The sequence below is a fragment of the Bombina bombina genome, chromosome 3, assembly GCF_027579735.1.
Source record: "Bombina bombina isolate aBomBom1 chromosome 3, aBomBom1.pri, whole genome shotgun sequence".
NCBI lineage: Eukaryota > Metazoa > Chordata > Amphibia > Anura > Bombinatoridae > Bombina > Bombina bombina.
Genome location: NC_069501.1, coordinates 132,229,894 through 132,254,961, shown reverse-complemented (window position 1 = coordinate 132,254,961; position 25,068 = coordinate 132,229,894).

The window sequence follows — 25,068 nt, the reverse complement described above, 5'->3', positions numbered from 1 at the left end:
TTGAGCTACAGCACACTACAGTGGAGTGGAGGATTAGTCAGAGTAGCATTGTTGGTTGGTAAAGCTTGTACACTTACACATATTTTTACATATTGCACACATTTTGCATACATACATATACAAAATACACAACACTTTTTTTTTCACCTCACACATTTTATTTCAATTTTACAGTGTGATAGGCTGAGTGTTTGGTTGTGATTGTGTGTGATTGAACTGGGAGTGAGTGTGAGTGTGTGAGTGTGTGTAGTGTGAGGATGGCAGGAAAAGGTAGGGCGGAGGGGAGGAGGGGAGAGGAGTGGCAGTGAGAGGAGTATTGTAGAGGACAGGAGGAGCAGCGGGGTCCCCATCAGGGAGTAAGTGGAGTGGGGAGAGGGAGAGCTAGAAGGGATGATGGGAAGGGAGATGCCCGACAGCCTGAGAGACCATGCACATCAAGGAGAGGGACAGAGGGTGCACATGGGGACAGAAGGGGGAGGAGGGAGAGGATCGGGAAGAACTCACACCAGGGACATCGCAGGGAGCAAGCCAGGTGTCCACAGAGGATGAGAGGATGAGATGTCCTAACTTCTCATTCGATGAGAATGTTGCCCTAGTCCAGGCCATCATGGACAACCACAGTGCCCTCTTTGGCCAGGAGAAGGGCAAAGGCGTTGCCAGAAGGCGCAAAACGGCATGGTTGGCAGTAGAGGATGCCATCAACAGTGTGGCCCAGCAGAGGAGGACTGTTGAGGGCCTTAAAAAAAGGTGGGATGACTGCAAGAGGCAGGTGAAAGAGAAGATGGGGCAGGAAGCCATGCACCAGAGGGGAACAGGCGGTGGTCCACCCCTGGACACAGAATACAACACCTGGCAGGAGATGATACGCAGGTCCCTGAGTATCACAGCAGTCCGTGGACTTCCCCGGGCTCATGACTCAGGGGTTGCAACCACAGCACATCATGCTGGTGAGTAACATCCCACACACCAGTATGATATGTATTTGAGATATAACATCCTTTAATGTCACACATTCATGTACACAATGAGGAGCATGGTATTTGGCCTACTAACAAAAACATCTACAATTATATTTGACATTAATGCTACTTAACACAATGCAATTCTAACATGTCTCAGAGGAACACAGGCCACAAGCCACATGTAGAGTTTTCAGTAAATGGACACTATAGCCATCACAATACTTTTAGCTCAGAAAGCAGGTTCTGTGCCTACATCAGGCTAAAGTAAATTGTGTGACCATAGTGTCACTTAAAGAACACATTTTTTCCATCATTGACATGTACACATAACTAAATTAAAATCCCTCATATCACAAATCACATTGTGCACATGCATGTTATAGAGTTTGACATGAGAATGAGTATAGGCCCTAGCATGTATCAATGTACATTGTATGCCCACATGGACATATATATGACTGTACTAATCCCTCTCATCATTTGACTCCTCCACAGAACCTCCTGTCACCAGGATGCAAACAGGCATGCCGCCACCTCCACCACCAGTCACAGGTATGCAGCCACCACCACCAGTCTTCAGGCAACAATGTGAACATTATGCTCCCAGGCATGAGCAGGGTTGGATGGCTTCAGTAGAGAACCCGGAAGTGATGCCACCACCATTGACATATGACCCCTGGCCAGAGGAATATTCTTCTTTTGGCTTTGAGGGGGAGCCAAGTCAGCCACAAAGGGTCCATGTCTTTACCACCCCCAACACAATATCAGGGCAGTCATGGATTTTACACACAAGGTATGTCACAAGAAGTGCAAACTGGATAGGCTGAGTGGTCACACACTGCTCATTAATGGGACTACCAATCCACCCTGAGAGCTCCACCATCTTCTTCCCTTGGGAGAGCTCCACCATCCTCTTCCCTTGGTAGAGCTCCACCATCCTCTTCCCTTAGTAGAGCTCCACCATCCTCTTCCCTTGGTAGAGCTCCATCATCCTCTTCCCTTGGGAGAGCTCCACCATCTGCAGATGAGCATATAGCTGGAATTACTCAAGCACCAGCAGATGCAGCTGAAGATGTCCCACCAGCACCAGCAGATGCAGCTGAGGATGTCCCACCAGCACCAGCAGATGCAGCTGAGGATGTCCCACCAGCACCAGCAGAATCAGCTGGACCTGCACCTCAAGCATCTAGAAGCCCTGCTGCTGAAGAGCCTGTGGATGCACTGTATTCTGCCCTGGGTGAGGAATACATTTCACTACAGAGGAGGCTCATAACAAGCTGCGAGAGCAGACAAAGAGGCCAACAGAGGTTTCACAGGAGCCAAGAGAGGTTACTCAAGTATAGCATAGAGCTGCAGAGGGACATGGCAGCATCATTAAATGGAATTGTTCAAAACCAGTCGCAGATGATGAGAATTCTGTCTGATATGCAGATGCAGATGGACAATAGATGGCGGGAACAAAATCAACTCTTGGGTGTGTTGGTTGAGCACTTTACACACCAGCAGGACACTGCCTCCAGCCTATCATCTGTGGCCAGCACACCAGCAGAAACTGAAGAATCTTCTCAAACCAGGAGAACAAGGCAATCCACTACAGTGACCTCAGCTCCCTCATCTAAGAAGCCAAAAAATAAATAAATATTCTTATAGTCCATAAATCTTGTCCTCTGTTATTTACCATATAATTGTCATCCACATCCATGTGAGGTGTGTTTTAGTACACTAATATTGTTAAAACATATAATAAGGCCTGTGTGGAAAATGGGCCCAAAAAGGTAATATTATCCTGTTTATGCCCTATTCTCGTACTATAACTCACATCCACAGTAGTTGTTTCTGAAGGGTACAAATAGTAATATTCACTTCTAAGATGTAAATCAATGTATCTCACATCCAATATAAATTGACACATTGGTATATATAGTAGTGATGTTACTGATAGGTTGGCCATTATCAGGTGTTTTAAGTCTGCAGGTGAGAGGTTGTGGTGTCTGTGATTGGTTTGACACAATTGCAAAGAGGCACCCTTCAAGAAGGGGTTAGAAATAATCATATGAGCCTTCCTAGGATTTGCTTTCAACTAAGAATACCAAGAGAACAAAGCAAGTGTTCTAATTAAATCTGAAAGTAGTTTGAAATAACATTCCCTATTTAAAAGAAGAAGGTTTTCTTTGAACTTGACTGTCCCTTTATATATTTTGGCATCAGTGCCAAGCTGTGTTAGCATTAGAATAAATTACACTCCAGTGGGTTCTAAAGAAATGAAGGTAATACAATTTAAAGTAAATAAGCAAGTATATGCCCACAATGTGATAAAGTACCTACAAGCACAATCCATTTGATTATGTTGTGGCTTCAAACTATTTCAAATACACAAATAAACCTTAAAAAGCAATATCATAGTATACTGTCCCTTTAACCTTGAGATGCTGCTTAAATGTATGTGTTTGTTAAGGCTTCCAGGGAGTTACATTGGTTTTTTAGTCAGTGCAAGGGCTCCTGCGCCTGCAATTTGTGGCGAGATGAGAATGGAGTAGATTTTCTGAAATCGGCGCGCGTAAATCATCACGCTGTATATTGGATACCAAATTGCGCGTAGTTCTATGTTAATCTATGGGTAAAAAAATACAGCCGAAGGGTGAAATATACGCGTGTAACGTATGCTACGCTGTATATGTGATACAAAAATTGCGCAAAATCTGGCGTCGCCGGCTTTTGCGGGCGACGCTGCATATCGGATCAGGCCCCTAGTATCCAAACTGTGATCCCTTATTGTAAAGCTCTCCCTTACATGGCCTCTTCTTTAAATCTGAAAGAATAAGATAGGAGCGCCTAGAGAAATGAATGATCCTGCTGCTTATACAGTTAGACCCATCAGGAAAAACTAGATAGAATACAAGAACATAGGTGAAGCAGCGCTAAAAGCATGGATATATGGTCAAATAATATTATATGTATATACAAATAGTATTTAATGATTAAAAAAAAAATGCATGTGATCAGCATTTAAACACAGTTAAAACAGATAAATATAGGGATGTCTCCCAAAATGCTCATATGCGACAACAGGATAAAAAGCACAGGAATAAAAAAATAAAAAAAATATTTCAAAAAACATAAAAGCGCTAATACTTATATGGACACAGTCTTGGCATATGCAAAAGTTATACTGATTTGAAGATGCAGGAGGGCAACCTTTATCGCCCAATGGCAACAGTGTTTGAGAGGTATGATGTAGGTGGAGACCCTTACGTAGTGCGTCAATTCGAATATCTCCTCGACGGATCAGACCGCATTCAAAGGGATCGCTTTACCAGTGGAGACAAGATGTTACCTTATTAGCCTCAGTAGGAGTTGCTTTGTGGGCCTCTGTATCCCCAAATTATCTGCAGGCACATCCAGCGTGTGTATACGATGAGTGTTGGAGCTCCGGGTATGGAAATTGGATCCCCTGACTCATCTCTACGTCTCCAGAGGTCAGATGCATGGCAACAGTGAGAGCTTTGATAAATTGGCCCTTAAGTGTCTATAAAAGTAGTATTTGTAACATTGTTTTTGAAAATGGTATAAAAAGTTACAAATACTGCTGCCATAGACTGCTAAAGACACATGCACTCTCCTGAAGTCCTAGGAGCCCATATAGGTTTACTATTTAACAAAGGATACCAAGGGAACAAAACAAATGTGATAATAGTAAACTGGAAACTTTTTTAAGTACAGTAATCAGAGCCTCATAAAAATGAAGCAGTCTTAAAGAGACAGTACATTTTTTTAAGTTAAAGGATTTTTCAGAGTCTTGCAAAAACAAAAACAAAAAAAAAAACATATTAGTCTCCATTTACTAAAAGCCAGGCAGACAAGGTTTGCTCCTGGGAACCTGTCTGCCCAGCTTTGCATCGAACAGGCACCCACATTTGGCTTGTAAAATGCTGTCCACTTCTAGCTTGTGGTTTGCTGCAGGGGCTGTCAATCATTGAAGGGATATAATACTCATATGTTATATTACTTTAAAGTGATGCAGCATAACTAAAATGTTGACAAGAAAATATGACAACCTCAAAATTTATTTAGCTCACAATTGTAAGAGTTCTGTGAACAGTTATAATGTAGCTATGTTTAGCTGCATGTTAAAAAAACAACAACAGCCAATTAGCTTCATTTGTGCTGATGTTACACTTTGCTTTAATGTAATTTCATGAGATTTCACTAAAATATCTTGATATTTCATATTAAATTCCCTTAAACTGAGGAGGGAAATAACATGATTGTACCTGCACATGCTGAATGTATGCTGTCTTACAAGTCCCAAGACTAGCATCTTGATTGGCTGCGTAAAGTCCCTTTAAAATTGGACATGGCTACTGAGGAAATTTTAAAGTAAAATATCTTCTTTTTTACATAGAGATATTCAGGTCATATTTTCTAGTCAACTTCTTACATATATGCTGCATCATTTCAAGTGCTTCAACATTTTGGTATCATGTCCCTTTAATAAATGGGGCCCATTATGCGAATGTGATTTTTTTTTTTTTTACTGCATGAAGGGGTCGTTAGCCTTTTCGAAGTGCATGATGAGAATGGGTTGACATGGCAATATCTGCTTGTGAGCATTTGATAACCTATTCTTGTCATTTATAGAGTTTGCTGATCTGATGCTGTTATTAGAGATCACCCGCAGTGAACACCATAATCATTGGGGGGGTGTTGGACAGCATTACCAAAGCTTCATGGGAGTGCTGGTGATATCCCACAGAATGTGCATGGTGACATCAGAGGGGGTGCGACCAGGAAGTGACAGACAGTAAAGAGAGCTGGATGAGAGGGAGGTTTTTCAAACTCATCAATCTCAGCTTCCTTACAAACCATAGACCTACAATTACTTAATTTGAAAGAGAATGCTCATAACCACAGAAACATAAAAAAAAAAAAAAAAAAAAAACACAACTTATATAATGAAATTGCAAGTGGTGTACTAAATTTTTCCCCCGCTCACGCACCAACTGCGCTCAAGTTAAAATTTTAGCACGGCTGGGTTTGCATGAATATTACAAGTTGTAAGTAAGTCAGCGCATGAACAAAAGATTCAAGTATGTTAACTTCAGGACTTCGGATATCTCTACCACCCAAACATCTTCTCCTCATAGACTTCTAGTTTGGGCTAGAGCGATGTCAGCTGTGCAAATTCTTCTCTAGTAAATGGGATGTAACATGGAATTGTAATATCAAATTGTAGAATAATTTTAGTGCAGTACAGCGAAACTGCTTATTGTGTCCTGTGCTATCATTAGCACACCACTTGTAATCTGTCCCATAGTGTTTTGTTGGGGAATGAGACTCAATAATGAATACTGTTATGTTAAGTTCCTCTCTTAAATAAATATATATATTCTCTTTGTCTGTATAGTATGGTGATCACTGCGGTAACTGATCACCCTGAAAGAAAAATGTGCTTTTATTTTGTGTACTGGCACAAAGGGGCACCTCTAGTTTACATTATAACCCCCCAATAGCCCATATGGCTCCTATTTCACATTTAACTACCCTTGATGATAATTTAGTAAGGTGACCATAGTAACAACAGGTAATTTGGTGGCAGTGAGAAGTGATGTTAACAAAATAAATAAACTTGATAATGGAGAAAACAAAGCAACATTTTATCTCAGAGGCTGCTTTGTTTTTATGAATCTCTATGTATTGTGATCGTGTGCTTGTAGTACTATTATGGACCTACTTTGAAAAGGTCACATGGTAAACTTGAATAAGATAAAAATATGAACTTCTTTGTGTTTTTCAAATCTGTTTGAACATTTCTGTCATAAAGGCTTATGCTTGACTTTCAAGGTAAGAACTCTACCCTATATATATATATATATATATATATATATATATATATATATATATATATATATATATATATACAGGGAGTGCAGAATTATTAGGCAAGTTGTATTTTTGAGGATTAATTTTATTATTGAACAACAACCATGTTCTCAATGAACCCAAAAAACTCATTAATATCAAAGCTGAATAGTTTTGGAAGTAGTTTTTAGTTTGTTTTTAGTTATAGCTATTTTAGGGGGATATCTGTGTGTGCCGGTTGTCTATTACTGTGCATAATTATTAGGCAACTTAACAAAAAACAAATATATACCCATTTCAATTATTTATTTTTACCAGTGAAACCAATATAACATCTCAACATTCACAAATATACATTTTTGACATTCAAAAACAAAACAAAAACAAATCAGTGACCAATATAGCCACCTTTCTTTGCAAGGACACTCAAAAGCCTGCCATCCATGGATTCTGTCAGTGTTTTGATCTGTTCACCATCAACATTGCGTGCAGCAGCAACCACAGCCTCCCAGACACTGTTCAGAGAGGTGTACTGTTTCCCCTCCTTCTAAATCTCACATTTGATGATGGACCACAGGTTCTCAATGGGGTTCAGATCAGGTGAACAAGGAGGCCATGTCATTAGATTTTCTTCTTTTATACCCTTTCTTGCCAGCCACGCTGTGGAGTACTTGGACGCGTGTGATGGCGCATTGTCCTGCATGAAAATCATGTTTTTCTTGAAGGATGCAGACTTCTTCCTGTACCACTGCTTGAAGAAGGTGTCTTCCAGAAACTGGCAGTAGGACTGGGAGTTGAGCTTGACTCCATCCTCAACCCGAAAAGGCCCCACAAGCTCATCTTTGATGATACCAGCCCAAACCAGTACTCCACCTCCACCTTGCTGGCGTCTGAGTCGGACTGGAGCTCTCTGCCCTTTACCAATCCAGCCACGGGCCCATCCATCTGGCCCATCAAGACTCACTCTCATTTCATCAGTCCATAAAACCTTAGAAAAATCAGTCTTGAGATATTTCTTGGCCCAGTCTTGACGTTTCAGCTTGTGTGTCTTGTTCAGTGGTGGTCGTCTTTCAGCCTTTCTTACCTTGGCCATGTCTCTGAGTATTGCACACCTTGTGCTTTTGGGCACTCCAGTGATGTTGCAGCTCTGAAATATGGCCAAACTGGTGGCAAGTGGCATCTTGGCAGCTGCACGCTTGACTTTTCTCAGTTCATGGGCAGTTATTTTGCGCCTTGGTTTTTCCACACGCTTCTTGCGACCCTGTTGACTATTTTGAATGAAACGCTTGAGTTTTTGATGATCACGCTTCAGAAGCTTTGCAATTTTAAGAGTCCTTCTTTTGACCCATTTTGCCAAAGGAAAAGAAGTTGACTAATAATTATGCACACCTGATATAGGGTGTTGATGTCATTAGACCACACCCCTTCTCATTACAGAGATGCACATCACCTAATATGCTTAATTGGTAGTAGGCTTTCGAGCCTATACAGCTTGGAGTAAGATAACATGCATAAAGAGGATGATGTGGTCAAAATACTCATTTGCCTAATAATTCTGCACTCCCTGTGTGTATATATATATATATATATATATATATATATATATATATTTTATAATCTGTTTACTTAGTGAAACCAAATTCTTTGCATCCAAGGTTAAGACTGCAATCAGTACAAGAACGTTAAATCCATATATAACTTAATGTATGTCACCCTATAATAGATTCCCCTTTTGACATAGGCCCCTATTTATCAACCCGTCAACTTACTTGCATACTCGGGAACCAATACGCTCGCCTAAGATCGCCTAACATCGCTGCCGCGGACCTGAATACGTTCTCCAAAGCTACCAAAAAAGCCGTCAAAAAGTACGGGGCGATGAGCAGCGGACTGTTGTTAACTAACAGTCATCGATCTCGCTGCTCTTCGGCTTTTTCCCAGCTTTATTGGTATACTGTCACTAAACACCGCCACTATACTAAACTGTTTTACCCCCAAACCGCCGCTCCCGGACCCCGCCGCAACTAAATAAAGTAATAACCCTTAAACCGCCGCTCCCGGAGCCCACCGCCACCTACATGTTACTTATTAACCCCTAATCTGCCGCCCCCTATACCGCTGCCACCTACATTATGTTATTAACCCCTAATCTGCCCCCCCTACACTGCTGCCACCTACATAATACTTATTAACCCCTAATCTGCCGTCCCCAACGTCACTGACACTATATTAAATGTATTAACCCCTAAACCTAAGTCTAACCCTAACACCCCCTAACTTAAATCTAATTTAAATAAATATAAATAAAATTACTATCTTAAACTACAATATTCCTATTTAAAACTAAATACTTACCTATAAAATAAACAGCTACAATATAACTAATAGTTACATTGTATCTAGCTTAGGGTTTATTTTTATTTTACAGGCAAGTTTATATTTATTTTAACTAGGTACAATAGTTATTAAATAGTTATTAACTATTTAATAACTACCTAGCTAAAATAAATACAAAAGTACCTGTAAAATAAAACCTAACCTAAGTTACAATAACACCTAACACTACACTACAATTAAATAAATTACATACAATTAACTAAATTATATACAACTAGTCCTAAAGCCCGTTCACATGGGCCATTTTTTACAGTACAGCGGTCCCACCGCTTGCGCTCTCTCCCTCCCCCTCTCTTTTGCTCTCTCTCTCTCTCCCCCCTCTCTTTTGCTCTCTCTCTCCCCCTCTCTTTTGAGCTCTTTCTCTCTCCCCCCTCTCTTTTGAGCTCTCTCTCTCCCCCCTTCTCTTTTGCGCACTCTCTTTTGCACTCTCTCTCTCCCCCTCTCTTTTGCGCTCTCTCTCTCCCCCTCTCTTTTGCGCTCTCTCCCCCCTCTCTTCGCACTCTCTCCCCCCTCTTTTGCTCTCTCTCCCCCATCTCTTTTGCGCTCTCTCTCCCCCTCTCTTTTGAGCTCTCTCTCTCCCCTTCTCTTTTGCGTTCTCTCCCCCTCTCTTTTGCGCTTTCTCCCCCCTCTCTTCGCACTCTCTCCCCCCTCTTTTGCTCTCTCTCTCTCCCCATCTCTTTTGCGCTCTCTCTCCCCCTCTCTTTTGAGCTCTCTCTCCCCCCTCTCTCCCCCCCGACTCTATTTCCCCCCCTCTCTCTCTCTCCCCCCCTCCTCTCTCTCTCTCCTCCCCCTCCTCTCTCTCTCCCCCCCTCATCTCTTTCTCTCTCCCCTCCTCTCTCTCTCTCTCTCTCTCTCCCCCCTCCTCTCTCCCCCCTCCTCTCTCCCCCTCTCTTTTGGGCTCTCCCTCCCCCCTCTCTTTTGCACTCTCTCCCCCTCTCTTTTGCTCTCTCTCTCCCCCTCTCTTTTGCGCTATTTCTCTCCCCAACCACTTTTGTGCTCTCTCTCCCCATCTCTTTGCGCTCTCTCTCCCCCATCTCTTTTGCGCTCTCTCTCCCCCTTTCTTTTGAGCTCTCTCTCTCCCCCATGTCTTTTGCGCTCTCTCTCCCCCTCTCTTTTGAGCTCTCCCCCACCTTTCTCTCTCCCCCCTCTCCTCTCTCTCCCCTCCTCTCTCTCTCTTTCTATCTCTCTCTCTCCCCCTCTCTCTCTCCCCTCTCTATATCTCCCCCCTCTCTCTCTCTCTCTCCCCCTCTCGTTTGTGCTCTATCTCTCTCCCCCTCTTTTGCTCTCTCTCTCCCCCCTCTCTTTTGCGCTCTCTCTCTCCCCCCTCTTTTGCTCTCTATCTCCCCATCTCTTTTGCGCTCTCTCTCCCCCTCTCTTTTGAGCTCTCCCCCCCTCTCTTTTGCGCTCTCTCCCCCTCTCTTTGCACTCTCTCCCCCCTCTTTTGCTCTCTCTCTCTCCCCATCTCTTTTGCGCTCTCTCTCCCCCTCTCTTTTGAGCTCTCTCTCCCCCCTGTCTCCCCTGACTCTATTTCCCACCCTCCTCTCTCTCTCCCCCCCTCCTCTCTCTCTCTCTCTCCTCCCCCTTCTCTCTCTCCCCCCCCCTCTCTCTCTCTCTCCCCCCTCCTCTCTCTCTCTCTCTCTCTCCCCCCTCCTCTCTCTCTCTCTCCCCCTCCTCTCTCTCTCTCTCTCTCTCTCTCTCCCCCCTCCTCTCTCTCTCTCCCCCCTCCTCTCTCTCTCCCCCTCCTCTCTCTCTCTCCCCCTCCTCTCTCTCTCTCCCCCCTCTTCTCTCTCCCCCCTCCTCTCTCTCTCCCCCTCCTCTCTCTCTCTCCCTTCTCTCTCTCTCTCCCCTCCTCTCTCTCTCTCCCCTCTCTCTTTTGTGCTCTCTCTCCCCGTCTTTTGCTCTCTCTCTCCCCCCTCTCTTGTGCGCTCTCTCCCCCTCTCTTTTGCTCTCTCTCTCTCCCCCCTCTCTTTTGTGCTCTCTCTCTCCCCCTCTTTTGCTCTCTCTCTATCCCCCCTCTCTTTTGCGCTCTCTCTCTCCCCCTCTCTTTTGCGCTCTCTCCCCCTCTCTTCGCACTCTCTCTCCCCCTCTCTTTTGAGCTCTATCTCTCCCCCTCTCTTTTGAGCTCTCTCTCTCCTCCTCTCTTTGCGCTCTCTCTCTCCCCCTCTCTTTTGCGCTCTCTCTCCCCTCTCATCGCACTCTCTCCCGCCCTCTTTTGCTCTTTCTTTCTCCCCCATCTCTTTTGTGCTCTCTACCCCTCTCTTTTGAGCTCTCTCTCTCCCCCATCTCTTTTGTGCTCTCTCTCCCCCTCTCTTTTGAGCTCTCTCTCTCTCCCCCATCTCTTTTGTGCTCTCTCTCCCCCTCTCTTTTGAGCTCTCTCTCCCCCCTCTCCCTCCCCTCCCTCTCTCCCCCCCCTCCACTCTCTCTCCCCCCATCCTCTCTCTCTCCCCCCTCATCTCTCTCTTTTTCTCTCCCCCCCCCCCTCTCTCTCTCTCTCTCCCCCCTCCTCTCTATCTCCCCCTCCTCCTCTCTATCTCTCTCTCTCTCTCTCTCTCTCTCTCTCTCTCTCTCTCCCCCTCCTCTCTCTCCTCTCCATCTCTCCCCCCTCCTCTCTCTCTCCCTCCCCTCTCTCCCCCTCCTCTCTCTCCTCCCCTCCTCTCTCTCTCCTGTCCTCTCCCCCCCTCCTCTCTCTCCCCCACTCCTCACTATCCCCCACTCCTCTCTCTCCCCCCTCCTCTCTCTCTTTCTCTCCCCCCTCCTCTCTCTCTCCCCCTCCTCTCTCTCTTCCCCCTCTCCTCTCTCTCTCCACCCTCTCCTCTCTCTCTCCCCTCCTCTCTCTCTCCCCTCCTCACTCTCCCCTCCTCTCTGTCTCTCTCCCCTCTCTATCTTGCGACCGTGCACAGCCCCGCCCCCTTCACGCTGGTCATGCCCCTTTCACAGCCATTCATGCCAGGCAACGCCCTCTACATGCCAGCCACACCCCCACGCTGCCCGGCCACGCCCATTTCTGGTGATGAGATCAGCTAGAGAGTAGGACTCAAAGGCCAGGTGTATTTGTCCTCATGCTGTCTCTACTGCGCATGACAGCTTCGGACAAACACACTTGGCCTTTTATATAATAGGATTATCTAAAGTATAAAAAAAACCCCCCACTAAATTACAGAAAATAATAAACAAATTACAGAAATTTAAACTAATTACACCTAATCTAATAGCCCTATAAAAATAAAAAAGCCCCCCAAAATAAAAAAACCCTAGCCTAAATTACCAATAGCCCTTAAAAGGGCCTTTTACGGGCAGTTAGCTCTTTTGCGGCTCAAATCCCTAACCTAAAAATAAAACCCACCCAATACACCCTTAAAAAAAACCTAACACTAACCCCCTGAAGATCAACTTACCGGGAGGCGTCTTCATCCAAGCTGGGCAGAAGTGGTCCTCCAGACGGGCAGAAGTCTTCATCCAAGCTGGGTAGAAGTGGTCCTCCAGACAGCGGACGTCTTCATCCAGACGGCATCTTCTATCTTCATCCTTCCGGCGAGGAGCGGGTCCATCATCAAGACATCCGATGCAGAGCATCCTCTTCGGCCGACGACTACCCGACGAATGAAGGTTCCTTTAAGTGACGTCATCCAAGAAGGCATCCCTTAGATTCCGATTGGCTGATAGAATTCTATCAGCCAAACGGAAATTAAGGTAGAAAAAATCCTATTGGCTGATGCAATCAGCCAATAGGATTGAACTTCAATCCTATTGGCAGATTGGAACAGCCAATAGAATGCAAGCTCAATCCTATTGGCTGTTCCAATCAGCCAAAAGTATTGAAGTTCAATCCTATTGGCTGATTGCATCAGCCAATAGGATTTTTGATACATTAATTCTGATTGGCTGATAGAATTCTATCAGCCAATCAGAATCTAAGGGACGCCATCTTGGATGACGTCACTTAAAGGAACCTTCATTCATCAGGTAATCGTCGGCCGAAGAGGATGCTTCGCATCGGATGCCTTGAAGATGCACCCGCTCCGGAAGGATGAAGATAGAAGATGCCGTCTGGATGAAGACTTCTGCCATCTGGAGGACCACTTCTGCCCGGCTTGGATGAAGACTTCTCCCGGTAAGTCGATCTTCAGGGGGTTAGTGTTAGGTTTTTTTAAGGGTGTATTGGGTGGGTTTTAATTTTAGGTTAGGGCTTTGGGCCGCAAAAGAGCTAACTGCCCTTTTAAGGGCAATGCCACTTTAAATGCCCTTTTCAGGGCAATGGGGAGCTTAGGTTTTTTTAATTACTATTTTTTTGGAGGGTTGTTTGTGTGGGTGGTGGGTTTTACTGTTTGGGGGGTTGTTTGTATTTTTTTTACAGGTAAAAGAGCTGATTACTTTGGGGCAATGCCCCGCAAAAGACCCTTTTAAGGGCTATTGGTAGTTTAGTTTAGGCTAGGGTTTTTTTATTTTGGGGGGCCTTTTTTTATTTTGATAGGGCTATTAGATTAGGTGTAATTAGTTTACATTTCTGTAATTTGTTTATTATTTTCTGTAATTTTGTGTGTTTTTTTTGTACTTTAGATAATTGTATAGAATTTAGTTAATTGTATGTAATTTATTTAATTGTATTTAATTGTAGTGTAGTGTTAGGTGTTATTGTAACTTAGGTTAGGTTTTATTTTACAGGTACTTTTGTATTTATTTTATCTAGGTAGTTATTAAATAGTTAATAACTATTTAATAACTATTGTACCTAGTTAAAATAAATACAAACTTGTCTGTAAAATAAAAATAAACCCTAAGATGGCTACAATGTAACTATTAGTTATATTGTAGCTAGCTTAGGGTTTATTTTATAGGTAAGTATTTAGTTTTAATCAGGAATAATGTAGTTAATGATAGTAAATTTATTTATATTTATTTAAATTAGATTTAAGTTAGGGGGTGTTAGGGTTAGACTTAGGTTTAGGGGTTAATAAATTTAATATAGTGGCGGCGACGTTGGGGACGGCAGATTAGGGGTTAATAACATAATGTAGGTGGCGGCGGTGTAGGGGGGCAGATTAGGGGTTAATAAGTATAACCTAGGTGGCGGCGGTGTAGGGGGGCAGATTAGGGGTTAATAAGTATAATGTAGGTGGCGGCGGTGTCGAGGGCGGCAGATTAGGGGTTAATAAGTATAATGTAGGTGGTGGCAGTGTAGGGGGCGGCAGATTAGTGGTGTTTAGACTCGGTGTATATGTTAGGGTGTTAGGTGTAAACATAACTTTATTCTCCTATAGGCATCAATGGGATATCGGGCAGCAGCGAACATAAGCTTTCACTGCTTTCAGATTCCCATTGATTCCTATGGCATCCGCTGCCTCCAGGGTGGCGGATTGAAAACCAGGTACGCTGGGCCGGAATAGTGGCGAGCGAACCTGGTAGATATATGTTAACTTACAAAAGTAGTCAGATAGTGCCGAATTTGCACTCGGAACATCTGGAGTGATGTAAGCATCGATCTGTGTCGGGCTTACGTCACAAAATTCTACTTTTGCCGTTCTGTAGGGTTTGATAAATAAGGGGAATCAGGCTCACCACAATTACGCTGTGGAATTCCAGCATATTTGCGGTTGACGGCTTGATAAATAGGCCCCATATTCTCTTTTCCAGCACTAAGGAATTTTACGGCGCTATACAAATAAATGATAAAAATATATGTTCATGTGATAAAGCATGCAAACAACTAAAACATTTTTACATTAGTGGAAATATTTCAAGAAAGTAAAAAAACATTCAGCTAGTTTACAAGTTTTGTCGGTAAAGCCGTTGCTAACGCTCCTTTTTTTCCAGCGCTCACTTTAAACAACGCTGGTATTACAAGTTTTCTGAATGGCTGCGTTAGCCTCAGAAAAGTGAGCGTTGAGCAAATTTAGCGCCACTTCTCCCTGTAATACCAGCGTTGCTTACGGTAGCGGTAAGCTGGCTAAAACGTGCTCGTGCACGATTTCCCCATAGGAAACAATGGGGCTGAGACGGCTGTAAAGAAACCTAACACCTGCAAAAAAGCAGCGTTCAGCTTCTAACACAGCCCCATTGTTTCCTATGGGAAAATACTTTCTAAGTCTACACCTAACACCCTAACATGAACCCCGAGTCTAAACACCCCTAACCTTACACTTATTAAACCCTAATCTGCTGCCCCCGACATCGTCGCCACCTGCATTATATTATTAACCCCTAATCTGCCGCTCCGGACACCGCCGCCACCTACATTATACCTATGAACCCCTAATCTACTGCCCCTAACATCGCCGACACCTACATTATATTTATTAACCCCTAATCTGCCGCCCCCAACGTCGCTGCTACGATATTAAATGTATTAACCCCTAAACCTAAGTCTAACCCTAACCCTAACACCCCCCCTAAATTAAATCTATTTTTAATAAATTTAAATAAAATTACTATAATTAAATAAATTATTCCTATTTAAAACTAAATACTTACCTATAAAATAAACCATAAGATAGCTATAATATAACTAATACTTACATTGTAGCTAATTTAGGATTTATATTTATTTTACAGGCAACTTTGTATTTATTTTAACTAGGTACAATAGTTATTAAATAGTAACTATTTAATAGCTACCTAGTTAAAATAATTACAAAATTACCTGTAAAATAAATCCTAACCTAAGTTACAAATACACCTAACACTACACTATCAATAAATTCATTAAATAAATTAACTTCAATTATCTAAAATAAAATACAATTAAATAAACTAAACTATATTAAAAAAACAACACTAAATTACAAAAAAAAAATTATAAGAAGTTTAATCTAATTACACCTAATCTAAGCCCCCTAATAAAATAAAAATCCCCCCAAAATAATAAAAATAAATCAACCAATCGGATTTTTCCTACCTTAATTCCGATTGGCTGATAGAATCCTATCAGCCAATCGGAATTTGAGGGACGCCATCTTGGATGATGTCATTTAAAGGAATATTCATTTGTAGTTAGTCCTTCGGCCGAGAAGGATGTTCCGCGCCGGAGGTCTTCAAGATGGAGCCGTTCCTCATCGGATGGATGAAGATAGAAGATGCCGCTTGGATGAAGATGTCTGCCGGTCCGGATGTCCTCTTCTGCCCGGATAGGATGAAGACTTCTGCCGGTCCGGATATCCTCTTCTGCCCCATCGGTGCCCGGCTGGGTGAAGACGGCTCACGGTAGGGTGATCTTCAATGGGTTAGTGTTAGGTTTTTTTAAGGGGGGATAGGGTGGGTTTTAGAGTAGGGGTGTGTGGGTTGTGGGTTGTAATGTTGGGGGGTATTGTATTTCTTTTTTTTACAGGTAAAAGAGCTGATTACTTTGGGGCAATGCCCCGCAAAAAGCCCTTTTAACCCCTTAACGACCAACAACGTATGGGGTACGTCCTGCAAAAAAATGCAGTTAATGACCAAGGACGTACCCCATACGTCGTTGGTCTTTGAAAGCAGTGGAAGCGATCCTGATAGCTTCCAGCTGCTTTCATGTTATTGCAGTGATGCCTCAATATTGAGGCATCCTGCAATAGCTGTTTTTAGCCATCCGATGCAGAGAGAGCCACTCTGTGGCCCTCTCTGCATCGGCTATCGATAGCCATTACCGTTGGTGGGTGGGAGCTCATCCAGGGAGGCGGGTGGGCAGTTATTGGTGGAGGAGGGGGGAGGGATCTTGTGCGGGTGCGCGCACGTGCACAGGCGCGTGCACGAGAGTCATGCACGCTCGTGCACGTGAGATCAATGCAAACAGCATCAATATGCTGTAGATCTGGAGGGTGGGAGAGAGGACTGGGGAGGGTGGGATTTTCAAATCAAGGCATCTGGGAGAGGGTGGGGGGTTGGATGTTGAGGGGGGGGCAGCTACACTACAAAAATATTTAATAAAATAAAAAAATTTAAATACATTATTATTTTTCAGACTGGGTACTGGCAGACAGCTGCCAGTACCCAATATGGTGCACAATAAAGGCAGGGGGGGGGGTTAAAGAGCTGTTTGGGGGGGGATCAGGGAGGTTGGGGGCTAAGGGGGGTCCTACACAGCAGAATAATTTTTTATTTTTTTTTAAAAAAAAACTAAAACCCCCCAAAAAACTTTTATTTTAGTACTGGCAGACTTTCTGCCAGTACTTAAGATGGCGGGGACATTTGTGGGGTGGGGGAGGGAAGGGAGCTGTTTGGGAGGGATCAGGGGGTCTGATGTGTCAGGTGGGAGGCTGATCTCTACACTAAAGCTAAAATTAACCCTGCAAGCTCCCTACAAGCTACCTAATTAACTCCTTCACTGCTAGACATAATATACGTGTGATGCACAGCGGCATTTAGCGACCTTCTAACTACTGAAAAGCAACGCCAAAGCCATATATGTCTGCTATTTCTGAACAAAGGGGATCCCAGAGAAGCATTTACAATAATTTGTGCCATAATTGCACAAGCTGTTTGTAAATAATTTCAGTGAGAAACCTAAAATTGTGAAATATTTAAAGTTTTTTTTAATTTGATCGCATTTGGCGGTGAAATGGTGGCATGAAATATACCAAAATGGGCCTAGATCAATACTTGGGGTTGTTTACTACACTACACTAAAGCTAAAATTAACCCTACAAGCTCCCTACATGCTCCCTAATTAACCCCTTCACTGCTGCGCATAATACACGTGTGGTGCGCAGTGGCATTTAGCGGCCTTCTAATTACCAAAAAGCAACATAGAAGCCATATATGTCTGCTATTTCTGAACAAAGGGGATCCCAGAGAAGCATTTAAAACCATTTGTGCAATAATTGCACAAGCTGTTTGTAAATAATTTCAGTGAGAAACCTAAAGTTTGTGAAAAAAATTGTGAAAAAGTGAACATTTTTTTTTATCGCATTTGGTAGTGAAATGGTGGCATGAAATATGCCAAAATGGGCCTAGATCAATACTTTGGGATGTCTTCTAAATATATATATATACATGTTAAAGGATATTCAGGGATTCCTGACAGATATCAGTGTCCCAATGTAACTAGCGCTAATTTTGAAAAAAAAAGTGGTTTGGAAATAGCAAAGTGCTACTTTTATTTAGTGCCCTATAACTTGCAAAAAAAGCAAGGAACATGTAAACATGGGTATTTCTAAACTCAGGACAAAATTTAGAAACTATTTAGCATGGGTGTTTTTGGGTGGTTGTAGATGTGCAACAGATTTTGGGGGTCAAAGTTTGAAAAAATTGTTTTTTTTTCCATTTTTTCCTCATATTTTATAATTTTTTTAATAGTAAATTATAAGATATGATGAAAATAATGGTATATTTAGAAAGTCCATTTAATGGCGAGAAAAACGGTATATAATATGTGTGGGTACAGTAAATGAGTAAGAGGAAAATTACAGCTAAACACAAACACCGCAGAAATGTAAAAATAGCCTTGGTCCCAAACGGTCAACAAATGGAAAAGTGCTCTGGTCACTAAGGGGTTAAGGGCTGGTAAAAGAACTGATTACTTTGGGGCAATGCCCCACAAAAGGCCCTATTAAGGGCTATTTGTAATTTAGTTTAGGATAGGGAATTTTATTATTTTGGTGGGCTTTTTTATTTTATTAGGGGGCTTAGATTAGGTGCAATTAGATTAAACTTCTTTTAATATTTTTTTATTTTTCGTAATTTAGTGTTTTTTTTTTTTTTAATATAGTTTAGTTTATTTAATTGTATTTTATTTTAGATAATTGTAGTTAATTTATTTAATGAATTTATTGATAGTGTAGTGTTAGGTGTATTTGTAACTTAGGTTAGGATTTATTTTACAGGTAATTTTGTAATTATTTTAACTAGGTAGTTATTAAATAGTTATTAACTATTTAATAACTATTGTACCTAGTTAAAATAAATACAAAGTTGCCTGTAAAATAAATATAAATCCTAAAATAGCTACAATGTAAGTATTAGTTACATTGTAGCTATCGTATGGTTTATTTTATAGGTAAGTATTTAGTTTTAAATAGGAATAATTTATTTAATTATAGTAATTTTATTTAGATTTATTAAAAATAGATTTTAGTTAGGGGGGTGTTAGGGTTAGACTTAGGTTTAGGGGTTAATACATTTAATATAGTAGCAGCGACGTTGGGGGTGGCAGATTAGGGGTTAATAATTGTAGTTAGGTGGTGGCGACGTTGGGGGCGGAAGATTAGGGGTTAATAACTATAATGTAGGTGTCGGCGATGTTAGGGGCAGCAGATTAGGGGTTCATAGGTATAATGTAGGTGGCGGCGATGTCCGGTCGGCAGATTAGGGGTTAAATAATTTTATTATAGTGTTTGCGATGTGGGGGGGCCTCGGTTTAGGGGTTTATAGGTAGTTTATGGGTGTTAGTGTACTTTGTAGCACTGTAGTTAAGAGCTTTATGTTCCGGCGTTAGCCCATAAAACTCTTAACTACTGACTTTTATATGCGGTAGGAGTCTTGGAGGTAGAGGCTGTACCGCTCACTTCTTCCAAGACTTGTAATACCAGCGTTAGGCAAATCCAATTAAAAAGATAGGATACACAATTCATGTAAGGGGATTTGCGTTATGGAAAAGTCGCAGAAGAAAAGTGAGCAGTACACCTGTACCTGCCTGACTCGTAATACCAGCAGGCGTTAAAAAGCAGCGTTAGGACCCCTTAACGCTGCTTTTTAAAGCTAACGCCGAACTCGTAATCTAGTCGATTGTTTTGAAAAACTAAAATGCATCTGTTTCAGCAAATAATATATATATATATTTTTTAACCATTTATTTTTCAGGTTGGTTAATTTTGTAATGCTCCAAGAGTCACAAATTGTCCAATACTATACAAAATATTTGTTAATTTACATGATCTTCTTTGGATATTGAATTTATTATACAAATGAAGAAAAAAAACAACAATTCTTTAAAATAACATAAATATACTCAACACATTTAGCAATAACATATAAATCTCAACACATTAAGTGAGTTTAGATAGTTAAAACCATTCAATGTTACAGGAATGGGAAAATAATAAATAAAAAGATAAAAATAGATAAAAGAAAAAAAACACTAGATAAAAAAATGAAAATTAAGTTATTCTGTATACAACACCCTCAATTGACTATAGGAAAAAGCTTACAAGCATTTGATGATTTATCTATTATTAAAATACATTTTTTACTAGCAGTCATCCAATAGGAATAGGATTGGGCTGTTGCATATGCTCAACTATTGTGATAAGGACAAATATCAATTGAATATATAACATTAGAAATCATCTTTCTTCATTACTCTATTTTTTTGGCTTGCAAACATTTTGTTCTAACTTTTCCCAGCAAAATGTTAACCTTTTATTCTTCTGTATTCTATATTAATCATTCCCTGATGTTGCTTTGAAAATGGAATCCAAGGGTGTAACTGCAAGTTTTGCTTTTAATATTGAATCCCAGTGAATGGCTACACCTTTGATGGAGATAGATGACACAGGGGTCAGTTATTACACATTTAAGCAGAGTATATCTCTGATTACCACACTTTTATGACTCATGCAATCAGCAACACCATAACCATATTTATTAACTCCCACATTTATTGAGTTACATAATCATTTGTTTTTTTTCCGGGGGAATATAATATTTTCTAGGATATCATTTACATCAATCCTCCAAGCAATTAACAGTCAGGTCCTAGGTTGAATATAAGGCAAATTAGTTTATTTGGCTTGACAGAGTGCAGTCATACATTTGCCGACAGCAACAAACCAAAGCTACAATAATTACCTACTTGTTTCTGAATAATAATAGCTGTTTGTTATCAGATTTTGCAATAAGTATGTGCTTCTGCTGTATGAATATGCCCAGGATCATGTCTGCACTTATATTACTTTTATCCCATATCAATAGGCCCTTATACTTTCTATCTATTTCCTTAATACCAATATTACCAATACTTTTTTTTATTATTTATTCATTCTAACATTTTATTGTATTACCCAAAACTTATTCCATATCCTAACACTAAATGGTCACTTGTGAATTCTCCCCTTTTTGACTCATGTCATTCTCCTACCCATCTACCCATCATACCCATCAGTTATTTCTTGTCCATTCTAAAGCACCTGAAGTATTGACTCCTCACAGCTTGTTAGAACTTCACTCTTAAGTCAAGAATTTCATCCTCAGACAAAATCCAAATCTGAAACATAAAACAAATTTGGAAAAAGAACCTGTCTCGTGGACATAAAATTCACTGATCAATGACAGTCCAATTATTTAGAGAGAAGACGTTTTCTTCAATATTACAGTAGTTTTTGATGGCACACTTTACTTTATCTATGTAGACATTGGATGTTTGACCCACTTCCAAGGAACAGAGTGATAGAACATTATAAAGAGTATATAAGACAATGATCCATGCATTCTTCTTGGAATAATTCCACTCTTCATTTATAGCTATTCTGGGGTTTCTCAAAAGCTTTTAAAGATACATATTTCTAAGACAGTGGTCAGATGCCTTAGACAACCAGACAGACTTGGCTATACAGATTAACTAACAACTTAGTAAAAAAAAAAAAAAAGAAAGAATTTTGAGATTTTTTTTTCACTTAGGATTCAAGAATATTACTTTTGGCTGTTTTTTGGGTCGATTGACTCAAAAGTTCTTTCTGATGATGTGTAACTTGGTACTGAACCATTGCAGACAATAATCACCAGAGAATGGAGGAAAAGGCACATTGCATCTGTAAAACTGTAAATCTGTTATGACCCTGCCCCACTCACCCTCCTTGTTATTAGGCTACGTTTGTGGGACTGCGCCTTTGGCAAACCTCTAGGGGTCGATTTATTATAGTGCGGGCGGAAGCGGATCATGTCCGCCGCACATCGATAAATACCGACAGCTAGCAGGGGGTGTCAATCAACCTGATCATATCCTATTGGGCTGATTGCTGTCCGTCGCCTTAGAGGGGGAGGATGAGTTAAGGAGCAGTGGTCTTACGACCGCTACTTCTTAACCTCCACTTTAGCGGAGTGGGTCGGAAGTAGCATCCGCTTCTTTATAAATCGACCCCCTAGTCTGCAATTATTGAGTACCCACTTTCATTATGTATTTCTACAGTGGGATAGATAGCAGCTGTGTGTTGACTACACTGTAGGTCTGGGATCATAAAATGTTTTATGAATTGTTTATATATATATATAAGCAAAATTTAGGGATTGACTCTCAAAAGAACAACAACAAATCTATTGAGATATTATCTTTGTGTTGGTGTCTGACTTATGCTTGCCTAAACCCTTCTGTACTCTGCTTGTACATAGTTACTTTCTTGGGTGATTTTCCTGACATGCGTTTTTGGATTCATTATTCTGACACTCAATGAACCTTCTGTATATATTTATCCTTTTTTGATCAAAGCCTGGAATAAACTCTGACCTGCTCAGAACCCGCTTTTTAAATTCTCAGTCTATGTTATTGTCTATTTTAACATAATCTCAAGTTCTCTATTTTAATATACAAATATTTTAATAGTTTTTTTTTTTTTTATAACTCTGTGACTTAGTACAGATGCATCATTCTGTGAACAAGTCAGTCATGATTATTCAATAGTGTTTAGTGATATTGAAGCACCTTCCATTAGTGATGCAGTACGTAAAGGGACATGGAACCCAAAAATGTTATTTCATGATTCAGATAGAGCATACAATTTTAAACAACTTTCCAATTTGCTTCCATTATCAATTTTGCTTTATTCTCTTGGTAACCTTTATTGAAGGTGCAGCAATGAAGTAATGGGAATTAGCGAAACACATTGGTAAGCCAATAATAAAAGGTATATATGTGCAGCCATTAACCATCAGCTAGTTCCCAGCTACTGAGTCTACCTAGGTATGCTTTTAGACTATGAATACCAGGAGAACAAAGCACATTAGATTATAGAAGTAAGTTGGAAAGTTGTGTAAAATCGAATTCTCTATCTGAATAATTAAATCCTTTTTGTGGGTTTCATGTCTCTTTAATTGTATTGCCATTCTCTAGAATGTTGTTATTCTACTTATTTTGTTTTCAGGTTTTAACCTTGCTGTGTATTCGTGCTTTGAATCTGTCTGTCAGCTTTAGCAATTGTTTGTGTGACTTTAATAATTGCATGCTGTGTCAGTACATTTAACTAGTGATAATGAAAATCTCCAGTTGTAATCAATATTATTTACTTTATATTTTTAAAATGTATAAATGTTTCCTACCTCTGCTTTAGATTTCTCTGGTATCATTAGTTATGTTACATTTCATAGTCTGAAAACTGTTTGCAACAGTTGATAGCAGTGACCTTTAGTAGTGTGACATTGTATCAATCAAACAGACTTGATTGATTTATTATTGTTATTATTTATAGAGTACTAAAGTTTCCCATAGTGATATGACTTTGGATTTTACAATAAGACAATTTTATGAATGATAAAGGAATAGAGTGCTGCTCTCAGGTTGCTATCTTATACTTTGATGGGTGGGCTGGTAATATTGCATGCTAAGGGGAAAAATAAGCACATGTGATACATTCAAAAAAGAATGTGAGGGGTCTGGAGTTATACGCATCCATAAAGAAGTGTGTTCTAAGAGAACTCTTGGAAATGTGTAAGCAAGCGTCTCAGAAGAAGGCAATGCATTCTATGATATTGGGACAGCTCTAGAAAAAGTCCTGTATACAAGATTGTGGGGAAGTAATGACACAGAAGAAGGGAAACAGGTCCAGGGAAAGGTGAGAGAAGAGAGTGGTTGCAAGAATATTTAGAGACAATGGGCTCCATTTATCAAGCAACGGTTGCTGGTTTGGAGGCCGAAATTTAAGAAGTAGCGGTCGCAAGCTCCTTAACCTCGCCACCACCTAAAATCATCCCGGTACAATGCGATCAGGATAATTGACAGCATATGTTAGCGACCATTTGCCAGCGCAATGATAAATGCAGACAGTGTATGCTGTCCACCTACAGTGATGTACAGCAGACATGATAAGCTACAGCAAATAATGTCCACTCAACAATTGATAAATGGAGCCCAATAGCAGAAATATAACAGGCTGAATATGAAATAACAGTATTGCAGTTAAACACTGGCACACAAGCATGCCAAGAATGAAATTCACCTACAAACATCCTGCTCCTACAATACAGTTAAATGTGAATGTCTTATGTTTAATTTGAGAACATTGCAATGATATATGATGCAAATAAGTGTAATATCTAATGTGAGAATAATATGTCAGGCATAGATACAACTCACTGTTTTAACTATTCTGTCCTCAGGTTGGAGTATAAACCAAGCAAACATTCTGGCCTTTTCCTTTCCTAAATTTAAATATGCAGAAACCAACAAGAGTAAATGTGCTTAATGCGATTACGATATGTCCTAAATATTACCCTTGATGCTTCCATTTATTTATTTTTATTTCTGTTCTCCTCAAAGTGACGTAAGGCCTCTTGCCCCTTTTTATGCCTTTTAAAATGTTTTCCCCTGTAGGTGCCCCATGGGAAATTTGGTCCCTTGTTCCGAATCCCGCTCCCCTAGGATGCCTGCTCGGTTGCCGACCTTGGCCTAACTTCCTGGCCTACTCCTACCACTTGTAGAAAAGACTTAACCTGCGGCCTAACTTCTTGGCCTACTCCTACCGCTTGAGGAAGAGCCTTTGGTTTGTCCACGCGGTCACCACACATCACATCACCGGGTGTGATATTGCTCCTAGTATCCGGTTGTTGCCCCTTACCCTCACTCTGACTAACCGCTCCTTGGCCTGCACCATCTTGCCGCAATGAGGATTGGGGGTGACTTTTAGTAGCGATGCAGCTGAATAAGTCATCCATCGCCTTTATAGTGGATTGGGGGAAT